This window comes from Mus pahari, chromosome 20 (genome assembly GCF_900095145.1).
Source record: "Mus pahari chromosome 20, PAHARI_EIJ_v1.1, whole genome shotgun sequence".
NCBI lineage: Eukaryota > Metazoa > Chordata > Mammalia > Rodentia > Muridae > Mus > Mus pahari.
The window spans coordinates 39,722,900-39,740,592 of record NC_034609.1 but is presented as its reverse complement, the minus strand read 5'-3'; the positions used below and the strand labels follow the sequence as shown (position 1 = coordinate 39,740,592).

Sequence of the window (17,693 nt, the reverse complement as noted above, 5' to 3'; positions counted from 1 at the left end):
TTGGGGGAGGATTGTGGATGGACTTTGGAACTTCAGGCTAGAAAAGCCATTGAGTATTAAGCATTCTCTGGGATGTTCTGTGGGAGGTTGGAAGAAAAGAAAAGTTGAGAATAGTGCAGAGGATGGAGGCCTGGCTTGTGAAGTGTCACAGGGACGTTGAAAGACAATTTACTATTTTGATTTAATATGCTTTTTTTTCCCACTAGTACACTTTATTAACTGATATGTCTAAAAGGTGATTCTACCACATTATCCTAATTTGGGGATAGAATATTATGTCTATGAAAGATTCGTTTATCTTCATTTGTCAGGAGCCTTAGGTTGGGCAGCATTACTTTTCTACTTCTCTGCAATCTCTCTGATGTTTTCCAGGAGATCTTCAGACACGGCATTCTTCATACTCTGTCGGCTTTAGCATTCGGCTCTTCAAGATGTCTCTCCAAAGACCCTATTTGTGTAGCGACCGTCTCCAAAGGACGTTGTAAGGTGTTTCCCACCTTCTTTCTTTCTTCAGTTGTGGTCTTCACATCTAACTGGTATTCCTGCTGGGTGGCATCCTTCTCACCCATGGCCTCCCCGAGGCCCTCGTTCACCCTGCTCACCCCGCTCACCCTGCTCACCCCGCTCACCCCACTCACCCCGCTCTCCAGCAGGTGCTTGAGTTTCTCCAGGGACTCAAGCTCACCAGCACACTCCTTGTCTTCTTCCTCAGCTTCGGTAACAGTTTGTTGGTAAAGGTCATCCAGCTTTTGAGCCTCTTCCCTCAGCATCCTCTCAGTCCTCTTGCTTTCCGTTTTCATGGTGTTCAGTTGTTCTAAAGTATCCTCTGGACCCATCTTTTTATTCAGACCTTTGTTAATTTCTTCTTCGGTTTCATGCAAGAGTTCTTTGAGAGGTGCACACACTTGAGGCCTTGTATTTGACAAGGCATTGGCAACGGGCTCAGGACTAAACTTAATTTCAGAGTTGTAACCTTTGGAATTCTCAGCACCTTGGGGGATAAGCTTTAATTTTCTAGCCAACTTGTAGTACTTCAACTGCGCTTCAATCGCCTCTTTGCCTCTGGCATATTTTATTTCCTCATTCCACATTGGTTGTTGTTCAGCTTCTAGGTCTTTGGTTAATTTATTAATAGTCTTGCTGCAATTCATTTTTTTTTCTCATGATTTATTCTCTCAATGTCAGCGACTGAATACTTCTGGTTATCAATGATACTCTGCAGTTGAGTGTTTTCCTGTTTAACTGTTTCACATCCTAGCTCTAATCTACCGATTTCTTCATCAAATCTGCTCAATTTCTGTTTCCGAAAGGATGAATGAGTCTCCAAATTGCTCGTGTATGCTTTATCGTTTTGCACATCTGCTTGTAAGGAAGCTTTCCGTTTCCTCGGTGATACCAGACGATTCGGTTCGTTTTCTCTTTCCTGCTCCAGTCTTGCAATCCGTTCGTTTAGCGCTTTGTTCTCTGTGGCTCATGATTCCAGCTTGGATGCATCTACCTTGTATAAGTCCTTCACCTTCCCCTGCAGCTCAGCATCCTCCTCTTTGAAGCTGTCAGCCCCGGTCATGAACTTTTCGTAGCATTTTTTGGTGTAGTCCTGGAACAACTTAATTGTGTTTAATTCCATCTTCAGTTTCTTCTCCCCGGAGCTGGCCATCATCAAATAAAGGCGAGCTTTCTTTCTTTCATGGCAGTGTGTGTCTTGATGCAGTCTGTTAGCCACGCCAAGGCAGCCATGATGTGAGGGGCTCCCACAGTATACATGGAGCTCTTGGACAGTGCGAAGGGATATCCAAGTTCTTTAAAAATTCTTGGGACCTCTTCTTCACATTTTGTTCATATGATGGGTACAGGAAGCCATAAAAAAGGCGAATATCTTTAGGAAATCTTTAGTAGATGGAGCTTGTAGAGACTTCATGGATACACTATATACATAACCATTTTCTGTAAGAAACTCAGAGTTGGGGCTGGTGAGATGGCTCAGTGGGTAAGAGCACCCGACTGCTCTTCCGAAGGTCCGGAGTTCAAATCCCAGCAACCACATGGTGGCTCACAACCATCCGTAACAAGATCTGACGCCCTCTTCTGGAGTGTCTGAAGACAGCTACAGTGTACTTAAATAAATAAAGTCTTTAAAAAAAAAAAGAAAGAAACTCCGAGTTGTCGAATACACTGCTGAATGAATGCTTTGCCATTAAGTAATCTTGGATCCTTGATTTTTTTTTTCAGAACCGGAAAATATACCAAGTTGATGATTCCTGGATCGATGTCCGCTAGTCTTTCTCCCAAATATTGAGACTTTTCTTTCGGATGTTGGCTTGTGTGTACTCAGCTTTCCAAAGGTTGATCTTTCTTTGGTTTGAGGGGTATGAAGGTTTATTGAGGTCCCAGGAGCCCCATAGAGAGACGGCTAGCACCACAGGTGGAAACTGAACTGGGTTTCATGATTCTAACTTTTCTCTTGGCTTCTCAACGAGACCCAGCGCCCAGCTTTCAGTCAAATGCACGACTGCACACGAAAACAGCCGCCAAAACGAGAGCTTTCGTCTTGGTCAACCCGGGGCAGTTCAAATTTTAAAATTTCCCTCCTTTTTTTTTTTTTTTTCCGAGACAGGGTTTCTCTGTGTAGCCCTGGCTGTCCTGGAACTCACTCTGTAGACCAGGCTGGATTTCCCTTGATTCTCTGTGGTTCTGGTTAGCTAGGGCTGGAGAGTCAGCTGCGATTAACAAGATACCAGAACGACTAACGCGAAACTTTTGTGTTACTGGGACTGTCGATGCTGGTTAGCTGGAGCTAAGAAATTAGTGGTGATTAAGAAGAGACCAGCTTGGTTGAGGTGAGACCTTCTGAGAAGTGTTTCCTGAGAGCATAGAGAAGCTGTGTCTCCGGAGGCAGCATATAGTTGTACCTCATGTTGGCAGCTGGACTTGGTCACATGGAAGAGTCACACAGGTGGTACTGGTTTTGAAGGCATGAAGGGGTCATGGAGAATAGCTGAGGCTTAGCACTGTGAGAGGCCATTGGTGAAGGTGCAGCTTCAGCGGCAGTTGAAGGCTCAGGACTGAAGGGGTCATGCAAGGAAGTTGAGGCTTGACACTAGGAAGAGAGCCTTTGATAGGCTGTTGGTAAAAGTGCAGCTCAGTTGCAATAAGGGACCCCAGTAGTCTCTGAGATGCTGGAGCCATGAAATGACCACCAAGAACAGCAGCACCAGGGATATGGTGCCAACCAGAGCACAGAAGGTGAGTTATGAGTGCTAAAAGAGGGCAGAGCTGGAGAAGTGACCCGAGCCTGGAAGATTGTGTGTAGGTCCCAGACATTGGACACTGAGTTATACACTGTTGAATTCAGAACGGTTCAATCTGTGACCATGCTCTGATTCTTCCCTCTTGACGGTATCTGATTTCAATGATTAGAGGAGCTCACAGCTGAAGAACCTGGAACTTTTAAAAGAGATCTTAGATTTTTAGAGAGAGTGGATATTTTAAAGAGACTGAAGTTTTAATGTGTTTTAATTTGTAAAGACTGCGGGAGTTTTAAAAGTTATTGATGTTTTTAATATGAGATCTTGGGGGATGAATAAGAAATGCAGGGTTGTGGCTTCATAGTGATGTCTTTGTGTGTCAAGTTGACAAGTTGTCCTGACTGGTTTTGTATGTCAACTTAACACCAGTTAGAGTGATCAGAGAAAAAGGAGCCCTAGTTAGAAAATGCCTTCACGAGATCCAGCTGTAAGGCATTTTCTCAATTAGTGATCAATGTGGGAGGGCCCAGTCCATAGTGGGTGGTGCCATCCCTGGGTTGGTGGTCCCAAGTCCAAAGGGAAGTGGGCTAAGCAAGCCATGGAAAGCAAGTCAGTAAGGAAAGGAAGGAGGAAAGGGAGGAAAGGAAGGAGGAAAGGAAGAAGGAAAGGAAGAAGGGGAAGGAAAGGAAGAAGGGGAAGGAAAGGAAGAAGGGAGGAAAGGAAGAAGGGGGGAGGAAAGGAAGAAGGGGGAGGAAAGGAAGAAGGGGNAGGAAAGGAAGAAGGGGGAGGAAAGGAAGAAGGGGGAGGAAAGGAAGAAGGGGGAGGAAAGGAAGAAGGGGGGAGGGAGAAGGGGCAGGGAGAGGGGGAAGGGAAGGAAAATAGAAGTGTGAATCAATTGTTTTAAAGATGGTATGATAAAGTCTGCAGAAGACCCATATTCTTTAAAGTGGACTCCACGGGAATTTTGGGTTAATAACCTGACATGACAAATTAGAAAGGCCTAAATAGGCTAAAATGTGTGTGATTTTGAGTGTTGTGGTTATTTTATTGTTCTTCTGGGACAAAGGGCAAGCTACAGGTTTTCCTGGTTACTGGCTGAAGGAAATGCTGATTTTTGGGAAAAGGGGGAAGGAAAGGAAGGAGGAAAGGAAGAAGGGGGAAGGAAAGGAAGAAGGGGGAAGGAAAGGAAGAAGGGGGAAAGAAAGGAAGAAGGGGAGATTCATATATTACAGAATATACAGCCTTGGTGAATTTCATCATCAGACATGCTGAACTGACCTGCCTGAACTCCTGATGTCTTGATTTTTCATCCGGATCCATTCAGGACACGGACATCAGAGACTAATACAGTCATTGGTGTGGCCCTCTTAAGGCCAACAAACTCCCCCATTTCCCCCTCTCGTCAAAAATATCTCAACGCCCATATTTAGCTTGAAGTTATGAAGAGTCGTTGTCCCAGTTCCCTAGGCTTTGGGACTGGGGGTGGTTATTATAGGTTGGTCTTTGATACTAAAAATTTTGAAGTACAGGGCTTAGATCCAGTCCTTCTATTGCTGTTGTTATAAACAGATCTGAGATGTTTAAGCCTGTGAGTTAAAGGCCAAATAGGAAATTCGTGGCTCTGAGTTTATTTTTAGGGTGGTTTTAGTTACTTTAATCCGAAATGTCTGAGAGTAGGTAACAGAACATCATGTTATCCAGATTACGTCACATAGATAGATGGTTTTAAAAAATGTCAGAAGTCCACAGAATGTGACGTTTAATGTTATTTGTTCACTTGTTGAGACCAGTCTGCTCCTGACAGCTTTCCCTGTCTTGGATTCAAAGAAGAAACTGAGCATCTTTGAGTTAATCTAGTTGTGGTGAAACACCCACTAGGCAAGAATTGCCTCATTTCATCTACTGTCCATAGAAAGGACACAATTACAGGTTAGGACAGCTTGGTTCTGCCGAGACAGAGAAGTCAATATTCCTGTTTCTCTAAGTCTGTCAGACGACCCTGGCCAGTAGGCTGAAGACCAATGCTCCAACATGCTGAAGTAAGGGACTGTCCAGGTGATCAGTGGTCTCTATAAATTGGCTAAGTTTTGGAAGCTGTGTTAGGCTTCCTATATATTTTCAGTTAATATCAGTCGTTCTTGGATTTCTGATGGGGTTGAAAAAACTACATAGTCTTCTAGTGAACCCAGGCTTTTTACTTTGAGAGGATGGTTTTCAGATGGCATTCAATCTAAAACCAAGAAATAGTCAGGTGCAGAACTGTAGTCTTGTAAGTAAGGATAGATGACAGAGGTTCTATTTAATTAACAAAGATGATGGAGTGGATATTAAGTTCCTTGTAATTTATAAATTACAAAATAGTAATAGTTATGTTCAATTCTATCTGAGATAAAATAGTCTTTTAATTGGACAGACAGAGGGCTAGCCCTGGGGCTAATTATATTTGATGCTAATTACATTCAATGAGTGGCTTCGAACAAGGAATGAGTCAGCACTCAGGTGATTTCCAGTAAACCTTCGTCCCACCCTAATTTGTAAAATAAAGGAGAGCTGATGATTGGGCAGATAAAGGGAAGGTGGAGAGAGAGAAGGAGGAGAAAATGGGAGCGAGAAAGGATGGACACAGAGGAGGAAGAAGAAAAGCAGAGCAGAAACACATGGTCTGGAGAAACCACAAATTCTGAGGGGTCTCATAGATATGGAAGATGGTAGTGTTGTGGAAGATCTGCCCAATCTAGGTGCACAGCATGTGATCATATTAACTGAGTTGGGTTTTCATTGCTGGGGCATATTTGGATTGGAGATTTACCACAACAGTGGATCTCTGTGAGTTGGAGGCTAGCCTAGTCTACATAGTGAGTTCTAGGCCAAAGTTACATAGTGCCGTCCTAGCTCTATAAACTATTGCCACCAAGACCACTACCATCACAGCCACTTCTACGCACAACCATCCTGGAAAAAAAGAAAAAAAAAAACCAAAACCCTGAAGAATTCCCCCAAATCCTTAGTGATTAAGGCTAAGGCTTAGATTTAAAAAAAAAAAAAAAAAAAGGATTTTCTGTGCATTCAGAAGGAACATCTGTGTAAGTTATGTATTGACTTGGGACACTGAATGTTCTTTTCCAAAAGTTGAAAACAAAAAAAAAGGATGTCTTCCTTCTTGTTTAAAAAAGAACATCAAAACAAACAAAAAACCAAACTAGTTCTTTGGGGGTTTCACAGCAGGTGGTCTGTTCCTAACCCCCCAGCCAGCACAACCATGTCCAGAGCCACCTCCTTCACCATCCACCCAACTTTGTGTCCCTTTTTTTATTTTGGAATCTTCAAGACAAATTCGTGCTGCCAGAAATAATCTTAGATTGGTGATCTTCCACTGGAGCACGGTTGACTTGCCAAGGGCTACACGGTTTGGAGGAAACGGACCCCTCCTTTTCCAGCAGCTAACAGTTGCCAGTTACTCGAACAGGTAGGGATAGGAGAGTGTCCTTAACTCCCCTCTCTATACTTGGATTGGGTCCAGCCCGGACTTGCATAGGTTTTGTGTATGTTGTTGCAACCATGGTGAGTTCACACGTGCAGCTGGTCTGCTGTGTTCACGGGATGTTTTCCTGTAGTCACTCCCCAGCTCTGGTAAGCGACTGTCCCCTCTTCTGCAGTGATCCCTGAGCCTTGGGGGCCATGTGTGAGACAGGTATATATCTCCTTTAGGGCTGAGCATTCTACAGCCGGCTTTACATTGTGGGCAGTTGTGGGTTTCTAGGTCAGTCATCATCTATTGCAAATAGATAGAGGTTGAGGGATGGTTATAACAACAAGGCACTAGGAATCATTTTAATACTATGTCCACTTAGCAGTGTAATAGTAGTGAGTTCTTCCCTGTCTAGCCATGGGCTCTTGCCCCAGTAGGGGCATCAGGCAAGGGTTTCATCTTGGAAGTGTGATATAAATCAAACCAGAAAGTGGTTGGTCACTTCCATGACATTTGTGCCACTGTTGATGTCTTGCTATGCCAGTCATGGTTGTACCTTGTAGAATGCACATCTGGTTGTGACTGGTGATTGCTTGGCTCCTCCGGTACCCTGCACAGCACCTTCCAGCACTATGAAAATTAGCCAGTAGGTATGAAACCAGCTTGGAGAATTTCTCCACATTCTATAGCAATAGGGTTTTATTACCAAGTTCTGGCAGGGAGCTAAGAGCAATGGCCATAGACCACACTATTTGGGGGGTGGGGGGTGGGGGTGGGTGGGAGGGTGGTCTATGGAACCTCACTGGCCAACAACTCTAAAAGGTTGTTGCCAACCCATTCTTGGCACGGGGCTTTTTATTATAAACTTAGCCTGTGGTATCTAGTAGGGAATTGTCACCCAGTTACAGGCTGTAGGGTATGTGATTCCCCCACCTTTGCTCTTAATTTAATAGGGAACCGGAACTTTTAGGCAATGCAAGGAGAGTATGAAATATTGAGATAGAATGAAAGACGGCATAATGGTCACATGTGGCGTGAATGTGGTAATGCTATGGGGGGTGGTGTAGAGGGGAGGAGGGAGGAATAAGAGGGAGGGGGTAGGGAATCTGAGGGGTGGGAGGCACAATAAAAACAAACTTTGTTTTTGTTTTTTTTAAGAATCACAATGATACATAATTCTCTGCTAGCAAGTAGAATTTTAAAACAACAACTTTGCTAGTTTGTGATATTCTCAAGACATAAGATGCCAGATAGTATTGTCATGTTTGAAAGGGCAGGGCCTCAAGTGTCTTCCATCGAGAGGGTGATGTGTGGAAATAAGCCTGCATTGCTTCTCAAATCCTCTAGGTGGTGCTGTAGTGACAGCTATTGGCTGGGAGCTTTTTGAGTTGTTTTAGGTTTTTTGTTTTTCTCTTAACCACGAAACAAATATTTAACTTACTAAATATCCTATACTTACAGTTAAATTGCTAACACGATACCACTGATAATTTACACATCAAATTTGCATTGACACTTTCTCTATTCAGGGTAGTGCACAGAGCAAATTTAAGACCTGGAAGGCCTATGTCCGCAGCTGACATTTAATAAGACTTAAAGATGTTACACTTGGCTAAAGATTTCTCCGCGCAAACTTGTACTTCGCTTACGCTGAGCCGATCGGTGCTTTGTACGCAGCTGTGCCAAATTAATGCTCGTCAAAGGAGCTGTTCTTTTCTCTGTTTTCCTTTTTTAACTACTTTGGGGGATTAGTTAAGTAAAGAGATTAAGCTGTGAATAAGTCCCGGTCAGATCTCGACGCTTATCTGTGCTAATAAAGAAAGATCAGGAGGTCACTTTCCTGAAATGGCCCGGGGTACGTGTGCAGAACACCCCCTTCTTTATTCTAAGAGCAAATTGGTTTTCGAGGTCGGATCCGTTGAGATGCCGGCAGTGGTCTGAAAAATAGTGTTTGATAATTGCTCGAATCTTAATCAAGATTTTATTAAAATCAATATTTGATATGCTGCCCAATTTAATTAAATTAAACCACAGAGAAATGAGCAATAAATGAATTTGAAAATCCATCCCAGGATAAGGTATGGTTCTCTTAATTAGGGGAGCATTTGGAACCTTGAGCCAAGCAGCTACTGGCCGTAAAGGATGGAGACAGAGAAGAGCCAATGTCTGCGCAGAGTGTATATGCAAGCCCTTGGACTGGGTGCGGGCTCTCTGTTTCTTCCTTCCTTTTCCTTTTAATTCCACACGTCGTTCTTGTAGATGTGTCTTCTGAAGTACAAGAATCAGGCCCCCAAACATTTGAAGATGGCAGCTGACAAATGGTGGATGTAGATTTTAGCTCAACGACAAAGCACCATCATTTACCTTGGACTGCTCAGAGACCGACAGGAAAGCAAGAGATGGTGCAATAACCTTTCTTAGAAAAGGTTATTGGCCAAAACATTTCTTACTTAAGAAACAGGGAATTGTCTTAAACACGTGGGGAGACCAGAATCTAAAAGCATTTGAGTTAGTATAGCCTGTCTTGAGTCCCAAGGAGAGACGGGCAATCTCTCACGTACTTTATGGTGGTTGGGAGTGGCTGTGGGTGTCAGTAGCGAAGCACCCTAATTAGGATTAGCTAATGAAAACATAGTGGTGTGGAGAGGGAGAGAGGAGGAGGCAAGGTCTCAGGAGAGGTGCCTCCTCTCTCCAGGGACGCCAACAGAGGGTTAATGTTACACCATGGGACAAGAACCATCCCTTTAATTAGCACTTTAGAACCAGAGCCTACATTTTTGGCTCTAAATCTTAGTCGTCCAGAGAGCCAGCTCTAGAAAATGAAGGCCGAGTTCTTGGCAACAGGAGGGGTCTAAGCCCTGATCAGCGCTGCCCCACCCTCTAGTTTTATTCAGTATGTTTTTTTTTGGGGGGGGGGAGTATGACAGAAAAGTCTGTGACACACACAAGCTCACATTTGTCATCTCCTGTTCTTTCATTCTCTACCTTACTCCCGAGATGAACAAATGGAGACTCTTCCTGAACCCTGCTCTCTACCTCCCACGATGCTGGGGTTACAAGCACACATGGAGACAGGCAGCTTTTAAATCAGTTCCGGGGATTTGAACTCCGCTCCTCCTGCTCAAATAGCTAGCACCTTTGCCCCTAAGCTATCTGCCTGAGTCACCCCCTTTTTCTTTTACTCTCTGAATTCCAACTTCTGCTGGTAGTGTTGAAATATTGCTTTCTACCCATTAAACACCCGTCCTTTATTACAAAGAATCTAGAGACTTCCTTAAAAACACACATTAGGACTATCAGGCAGATAACAGGATGGGTCATTTCCATTGTTAACAAGGAGTTCTGCCTGTCTTCCTATATCCTGCTTGATCAGTTTCCTTTAACACAAACATTTCCACTATCAGTGTGGTGACTGGAAAATGTGTCCCTTCCTCTCCTGACCCCCTCCGTGACTCCAGACCCTCCCTCACTGCCCCTCCAAGGTAACCACGCTGATCAGTTTTTATGTTTGTCTAGATATACTCTCTGCCCGAGTCTGGCTTTCCTTACATTTCATGCATCCTAGATTTCATTTACCCCAATAATATTTTTTTGTATACAGTTTCATACTAATATTAATATGTGTATGCTTATATAAACTTTCTTAAGTCGAATACCGTGTAGAAGTACCCTGTTGGATACTACAAATCTAAGTTGATCGTCTAGAGTATTTTTTCTACAAATAATGCCACTGTATCCTTGCATAATGAGCTTTGGGTCCATCGTGACCACTAAGAAATAAAGGGACAGAGTGCTGGATGCATTCACACGGGCAGAGTTCCAGTTATTATGGGGAGTGCAGACCCACTCCTTTCCCTTTCCTCCTATGAGATTAGTTCTTGGGTTTCATGGTAACAGCTCCCAGTGTGCTTTGCATGCGAGGTTGTTTGTGTTTGTTGAATTCTCTTTAATCCTTCCTCACTGTCACTGCCCCCCAAATTAGTTCTGTAGCTCTCTCTTTAAGGAATGAAAGGCTCCAAGAGAACTGGGTGGGGACTGTGTGTGTGTTGCGTCCTGGTGTGCCTCTGTTACCCAGTCAGCATCGGGAGCACGGGGGGGGGTTCAATAATATTCACAAAAGGTCAACAACATAGATATTAAATTTTGTTCTGTTGATTTATTAACTTTTGAACTGGAATCATAACCCTCCCAAATCCATATAATTTTAAGATAAACTTTTAAGTAGTCGTTGTTATTATTATTATTATTATTATTATTATTATTATTATGTGTGTGTAGGGGCATTATCCACAGGTATATAGGTTCTGTGGAGTCCAGAAGAGGTTGTTAGATCTCCTGTGGGTCTGAAGCTGGAGTTAGAGGCTGTTGTGAGCCACCTAGTTAGGGTGCTGGGCTTTGAACTCAGGTTCTCCGAACGAGCATTACGTGCCTCTAACCACTGAGCGATCTCTCCAGCCCCAGCTTGTTCACGTTAGAGTTAGTCAGGAGGGAAGCAGGTGAGTAGGATCAGAAGCCAGACGAGGCTCTCATGCTCAAGGCTACCACCTAGTGGTCAAGGCTTGTCAGCAAGGCTCAACCTCCCCAAGCAGAACTATCAGCTAGGGACCATACACCCAACTTAAGCCGGTGGAGTTGGTTCAAATTCAAACTTCTTTTTACATACTTGGATCGTATTTTTGTGCCCGCAGTTTTGGAGGGCCGCGTTTCCGGCATCTATCTTAGATTCACGATTAAGATCTGCAGCTTACGTAGCTTACTTAGGACGGGAAGCTGAGGAGCCATTCTCTTGTGGGTATGAGATGTATCGGAGGATGGGCTTTCTCCTGCTTCTGCAGTTGGTGTCAGCAGTGGTGGTCGTTAGTTGGTGGTCCTTCAGGCTCGTGTTCTCTCCAAATAAGCCCGTGTTTGTGTAGCCACTGGAGATGTGAGGATGACACAGACTCTGAGGGAGTAGGGCAAGAATGGGACGGCGGAGGTACAGCAGCGACAAGAACCCTCTATGGGAACCTATGGGTCGCAACCTTCTCAATGCTGTGACCCTTTAATACAGTTCCTCATGTGGTAGTGACCCCCAACCAATAAAATTACGTTGCTGCTACTTCACAACTATAATTTTGCTGCTGTTATGAGGCGTAATGCAAATATCTGCGTTTTCTGATGGTCTTAGTGACCCGGGAAAGAGTCATTCACCCAGAGGAGTTGTGACCCACAGGTTGAGACCCATTGGCTTAGCATGACCATGGCCCAAAGCTTTGTGTAGAGTTTATTTGAAGACAGCATCTGTTGTGAATTTCAAAACAAAGTAATTTGTAGCTCTTTGATTTGTTCTCCACGTGCCCCCCCCCACCATTGTTTTCAGAGAGGGTCTCACTGAACCTGGAGCCCACTGATCACATAGGCTGGGCAGTCAGTGGATTACCCAGATCTGCTGGCCTCTACTCTGCTGGGGTTCCAGGCATATGGCTCTGGTTCTGCCTATAAAAAAAATAAGATCTATTTTTATTAAATATTTTCTTTATTTACATTTCAAATGTTATCCCCTTTCCTTGTTTCCCCTCCAAAAACTCCCTATCCCACTCCCCCTATCCCCTGATCACCAACCCACCCACTCACACTCCCCACCCTGGTATTCCCTTACTGGGGCATCAAGCCTTCACAGGACCAAGGGCCTCTCCTCCCATTAATATCCATCAAGGCCATCCTCTGCTACATATGTGGCTGGAGCCGTGGGTTCCTCCATGTGTACTCTTTGGTTGGTGGTTTAGTCCCTGGTAACTCTGGAGATGTTGGTTAGTTCATATTATTGTTCCTCCTATGGGGCTGCAAACCCCTTCAGCTCCTTGGGTCCTTTCTCTAGCTCCTCCATTGGGGACCTTGTGTTCAGTCCAATGGTTGGCTGAGAGCATCCACCTCTGTATTTGTCAGGCACTGGCAGAGCCTCTCAGGAGGCAGCTATATCAGGCTCCTATCAGCAAGCACTTGTTGGCATCCACAATAGTGTCTGGGTTTGGTAACTGTATATCGGATGGATCCCAGGGAAATGTGAATCAAAACAACTCTGAGATTCCACCTTTCACCAGTCAGAATGGCTATGATCAAAAACTCAGGTGACAGCAGATGCTGGTGAGGATATGGAGAAAAAGGAACACTCCTCCATTACTGGTGGGATTGCAAGCTGGTACAACCACTCTGGAAATCAGTTTGGCAGCTTCTCGGGAACATAGTATGTGAGGACCCAGCTATACCACTCCTGGGTATATATACTCAGAAGATGCTCCAACATGTAATAAGGACACATTTTCCACTGTGTTCATAGCAGAGATGTACTGATCGCAGAGGACTTCCTGGTGCTTGTAGTTCTTGCTTTATTTAGACCTCTTATCCCTAAATCTTGAACAAAGATTTATAGTGGTCAAAAATCCTAGGAAAAAGAACCACAACATTAACATAAGAACAAATAGATGGGGCATGCCCATTGCTGCATAAATGGGAAATATGATGAAACTGAGAAGACAGGAAACCAGAAAGTTCCCCCAAGAGATAGGGCGTGGCCATTTGTGGATGAGCTGGACTTGGAAATTCCAGGCATCCCACAGGAAACCTGGTCTCACCTGAAGTTGATGGTGGCCTTGTGGTCCACCGGCAGGTATGCATCTGTGTTTATCTAAAAGTCTAAGCTCAGGCTGCCTTTTATGATCATGCACGAGGTGGTGTCGCATGCTCAGCTTTGAGAAGAACTGGATTTTCAGTGGCGTTTTTACCCTTGGGACTAGGTGCGGAGAGCTCTGTGCTGTGTATTAATGAGAACTTTCATGCCTTGCTTTGGATGGTGTTGGAATGTGTGTGTGTGTGTGTGTGTGTGTGTGTGTGTGTGTGTGTGTTAGCTGGGCTACAGCCAACTTGTACTCAGTTATTTAACACTTCGGAGCCTTCCCACCTGAGACGTAGGCTGATATGAAGGGATCCAAATACCCACCTTTACCAACTCACAGTTCTTGCATCTGTTCCCCAAGCCCCCAGCACTCACTAAGGGTTCCAGAATTCTTCCTAAGAAACATTTTGGAAGTGAAATTAGACCAAAATTCCTACTTTAAATGATTAGTTCCTTGTATGGACCTGGAGTTCTCAGAGTACATACCTTGCTTTACAAGCATGGTGGCAGAAGATTCACCCCCTGCCCCCAAATTGCTTCCTTCCTTTGTCCCAGGTGGAAAACTCTTTATTTTTTTTTAATTTTTAAAGATTTATTAATTTTCACTGTAGCTGTGTTCAGACATACCAGAAGAGGGCATCGGACCCCATTACAGATGGTTGTGAGCCACCATGTGGTTGCTGGGAATGGAACCCAGGACCTCTGGAAGAGCAGTCAGTGCTCTTAACTGCTGAGCCATCTCTCCACTCCAGGCAAACTCTTATGACTCTTCAAAACCATACCCAACTGCCACTCCCTTGTTTGTCCCCCCGAACTTCCCAAGAGATCTACCCATGTCTCTGTCCTGCCATTGTCCCCTCAATGGATCTCTATAAAAACGCATTCTCAATAAACTGTTGTCAGGGGGTCAAAAAATTTGGCCAAGGGGAGATAAAAATCCTTTTATGTATGAAGCATAAATATCAATGTAGTATGTAAACATAGTGACTGAAAATTTGTGATATAGGGGTTGGGGATTAAGCTCAGTGGTAGAGCGCTTGCCTAGCAAGCAGAAAGCGCTGGGTTCAGTCCTCAGTTATGAAAAAAAAAAAGTGATGTAAATAGATTAGAGAAAATACATCTTAAAATGCTCTGTTCAAGAGTGGTGCATTAGTTTTTTGTTTGTTTGTTTGTTTGTTTTCTGTTGCTGTGGTAAAGGAAAATGATCAAGGCAATGTATAGTAAAGGATATATTTGGGCTTCTCGCTCTGGAGAGAGAGAGGGTCTGCCATGTTGATACAACATATGGGGGTCAAGAGCGGAAGCTGGGAGGCTGGGCGCTTTACTGCACGCATGAAGCAGAGGGATGAAACCGGATGTGAGGTAAGGCTATGCACTCTCAACCCCCACCCCCACCCCCAGTGACATACCTCCTCACTGTGTCCTTCATAAGTAGCACCATCAACTGGGGACCAAGTATTGAAATGTCTAAGCCTGTCACGGACAGTCTCATCAAACCACCATGGATGTCTATAACAACAAAAGGGGAGAGAAACACAGTTTGATTATAATCCTGTCTCCTGCATAGTAACAATTACTCTGTATTAGTCTGCATCTCTCTTGGTAGGTAGGAAGCCAAGATTTTGAAGCTCTGCTCCCTAGAAGGATGCCCAGAGGGTCTTCTCAGGCACTAGTTATTTCCTGGAGGGATCGGATAACTGATGCCTGCTTATCCCTAAACACAACTGTGCCATGCCAAAATCTTCTGCCAAAATCCATCCTAATATTAATTTATAAGAACTAACTCCAGAACTTCTGCTTTGGGGGCTCTGGAGTAAGAGCTGGCCATGTGTATGCTAAAATGTTTCTGGGCTGTAGAGACACCTAGACTGTTAAAAGTGTTAGCCCCTTTCCCAAGAAACCCAAGTTCAGCTCCTAGCACCCACTGAAGGAGGCTCGCCACCATCTGAAATACCAGCGCCAGGGATTTGGTGCCTCTTCTGCCTCCACAGGCACGTGCGCATAGCAGACTCACATGCACAGATCCATAAAGGAAAGCAAATCTTTGAGGGATGGTTCTCAGGGGATTTGGAGTCATTGCCTCAGCTGGAGATTCACTTCCCTTCAGCAAATGTCCCTGTGTACGAAGACAAAAGGCCCATCTGTAGAGTCTGCTCATCTGTCCTGGCTGGAGCTCGGAGCATTGGTCTTCCCTCAGCTCTTCATCCTCGGAGAGAACTGTGCACAGGGTCGATCATTTCCAGAAAGGCTCAGTGCCTCAGATGTGTCTGTTGGTGACAGTGTTAGACAGGAAGGTTATTTGAATGTGGCAGGTGGTGTGGTCCAGAGAAGCCTTGGGAAAGCTTTCTCAGGCAAAACAAACAGATACGAAGGATGAGATGGCCTGGAGACTACAGGAAGGCTTGCATGTTGGTTCTTGGAAACATAGAAGGGCGAAGGGTAGCCGCATGATCCAAACTCTTTAGTTTTATCTTTGAAAAAAAAAAAGTCATCATTTCAGTGATTGAATGGCATGGTGAGAAGCACAATTAATGAATTGGTGGAAAAATAGATGCATGGGAAAGAACCAACAGCTTGATAAAATCTCCTCAAACTACTGGAGTAATGGGATCATTCCTAACAGCAGTCAGGGATTCATGTGTGCTCTATAGTAGGTTTAGTCAATTATGCTGTTACCAAGCCTCCTTAAGTCTTCCTATCCCAACTTTCCTCCATGGCACCCACTCCTCTCAGCCTGAAGATGTTTATTCCTCCTGTTTATTGACCATCTGTTCTTCTGTCTAGCCTTATTTGGCCAAAACACTATGACCCAAGCGGCTTAGGCAAGACTCACTTGTGGGTCAGACAATCAGATGTTCTTGTGATAGATGGACAGTGCCGTGGGCTGGGTGGTTTCTTAGCAAGACAAACTCCTGTCCCACTTTCCTTTCGGTTGCTGTGAGAAAATACCGTGACACAAAGCAATTGTGATTCCTGACCCCAGAGTACAGTCCATCACTGCAGTGACATCAAGGCAGGAACTTGAAGTAGATAGTCGCACCATGCCCACAGACAAGCAAAGAGAAACGAATGCTTTCATGCTTAGAGCTGAGCTCATTTCATTCATTCATTCATTCATTCATTCATTCATTCATTCATTCAATTGTTTGCTTGCTTTTTTTCTTATTCTTGTACCATTCAGGGATCAGCTCTGCCCATAATCAGGGTAAGTCTTCTCACCTTAACTAAATAAGAAAATCCATCCTAGGCATACCCACTTCCAACCCAGTCAATCCTTCAATGACTCACTTTCCCCAGGGGGAGTCCATACTGTTGCGTCCAGCTTGCAGGTAGTGCTAACCATGACAATCAGTTTCCTGTGGTCTCAGAGTTGCTTCCTGCATGCATTGACTCTGTCTCTCAGGCCTTGGAGGTCTTGAACTATTTTGTCAGACACAAGCTTAACGAAATCTTCGTTGCTTGAACAACACAGGCAATATCACCCTTGATTTTGCTCCAAGACGGTAGTTCTCAGCCTGGGGGGTGTGTAGCAGATATCCTTCATATCAGATATTTACATTATGATTCATAACAGTAGCAAAATTACAGTTATGAAGTAGCAATGAAAACAGTTTTACAGTTGGGGGGGGGGTCACCACAACATGAGGAACTGTATTACAGAGTCACAACATTAGGAAGGTTGGGAACCACTGATAAGAGGTTATAAAGAAAATGAAGGAAACGGAGGGGCGGTAAAACTATCATAGGAGATGCATAGGAGGCACATAGAAGGAAGTAGATATGATATATGAACAGTAGAGGATTGGGGGTTGGGTAGGAGAGCTGACCTGTCTTAGGGCTGCTGCTATATTTCTCTGCTCCCATCAAGCCATCTTCCTCTAGTTTGTCCTGGAGATGGAAGCCAGACAATTGAACTTGTTAGAAGAACTTTCACTATTGGAACCCGTAGGCTGTAAGCAACAAGCCTGGGTACTTTCCTATGGACAGTCATTACAATCCAGTTATGACCTCAGACCCTGCTTGTCCACCTCTCTCATCTTATTCTGTTGTGATATAGTTTAGGCCTTAAGCTTTGTTTGGGGTAGGCAATATAATTTTATCAATTTGTCCAATTGGTAGTTGATTCATGAATGATCATTAGTAAAAGCAAGTTATTGATATTTTAAATTCCTAGTTTATTTTAAAGATTTATCTTTGTGTGTGCATGAGTGTGTATGTGTATGTGTGTGTGAGAGAGAAGAAGAAGAAGAAGAAGAAGAAGAAGAAGAAGAAGAAGAAGAAGAAGAAGAAGAAGAAGAAGAAGAAGAAGAAGAAGAAGAAGAGGAGG

General features: G+C 44.1%; 1 pseudogene; it reads right to left on the bottom strand.

The window, feature by feature from the left end:
* Positions 1–339: 339 nt before the first annotated feature.
* On the bottom strand, positions 340–2,445 carry LOC110337824 (annotated as a pseudogene).
* Positions 2,446–17,693: the final 15,248 nt, after the last annotated feature.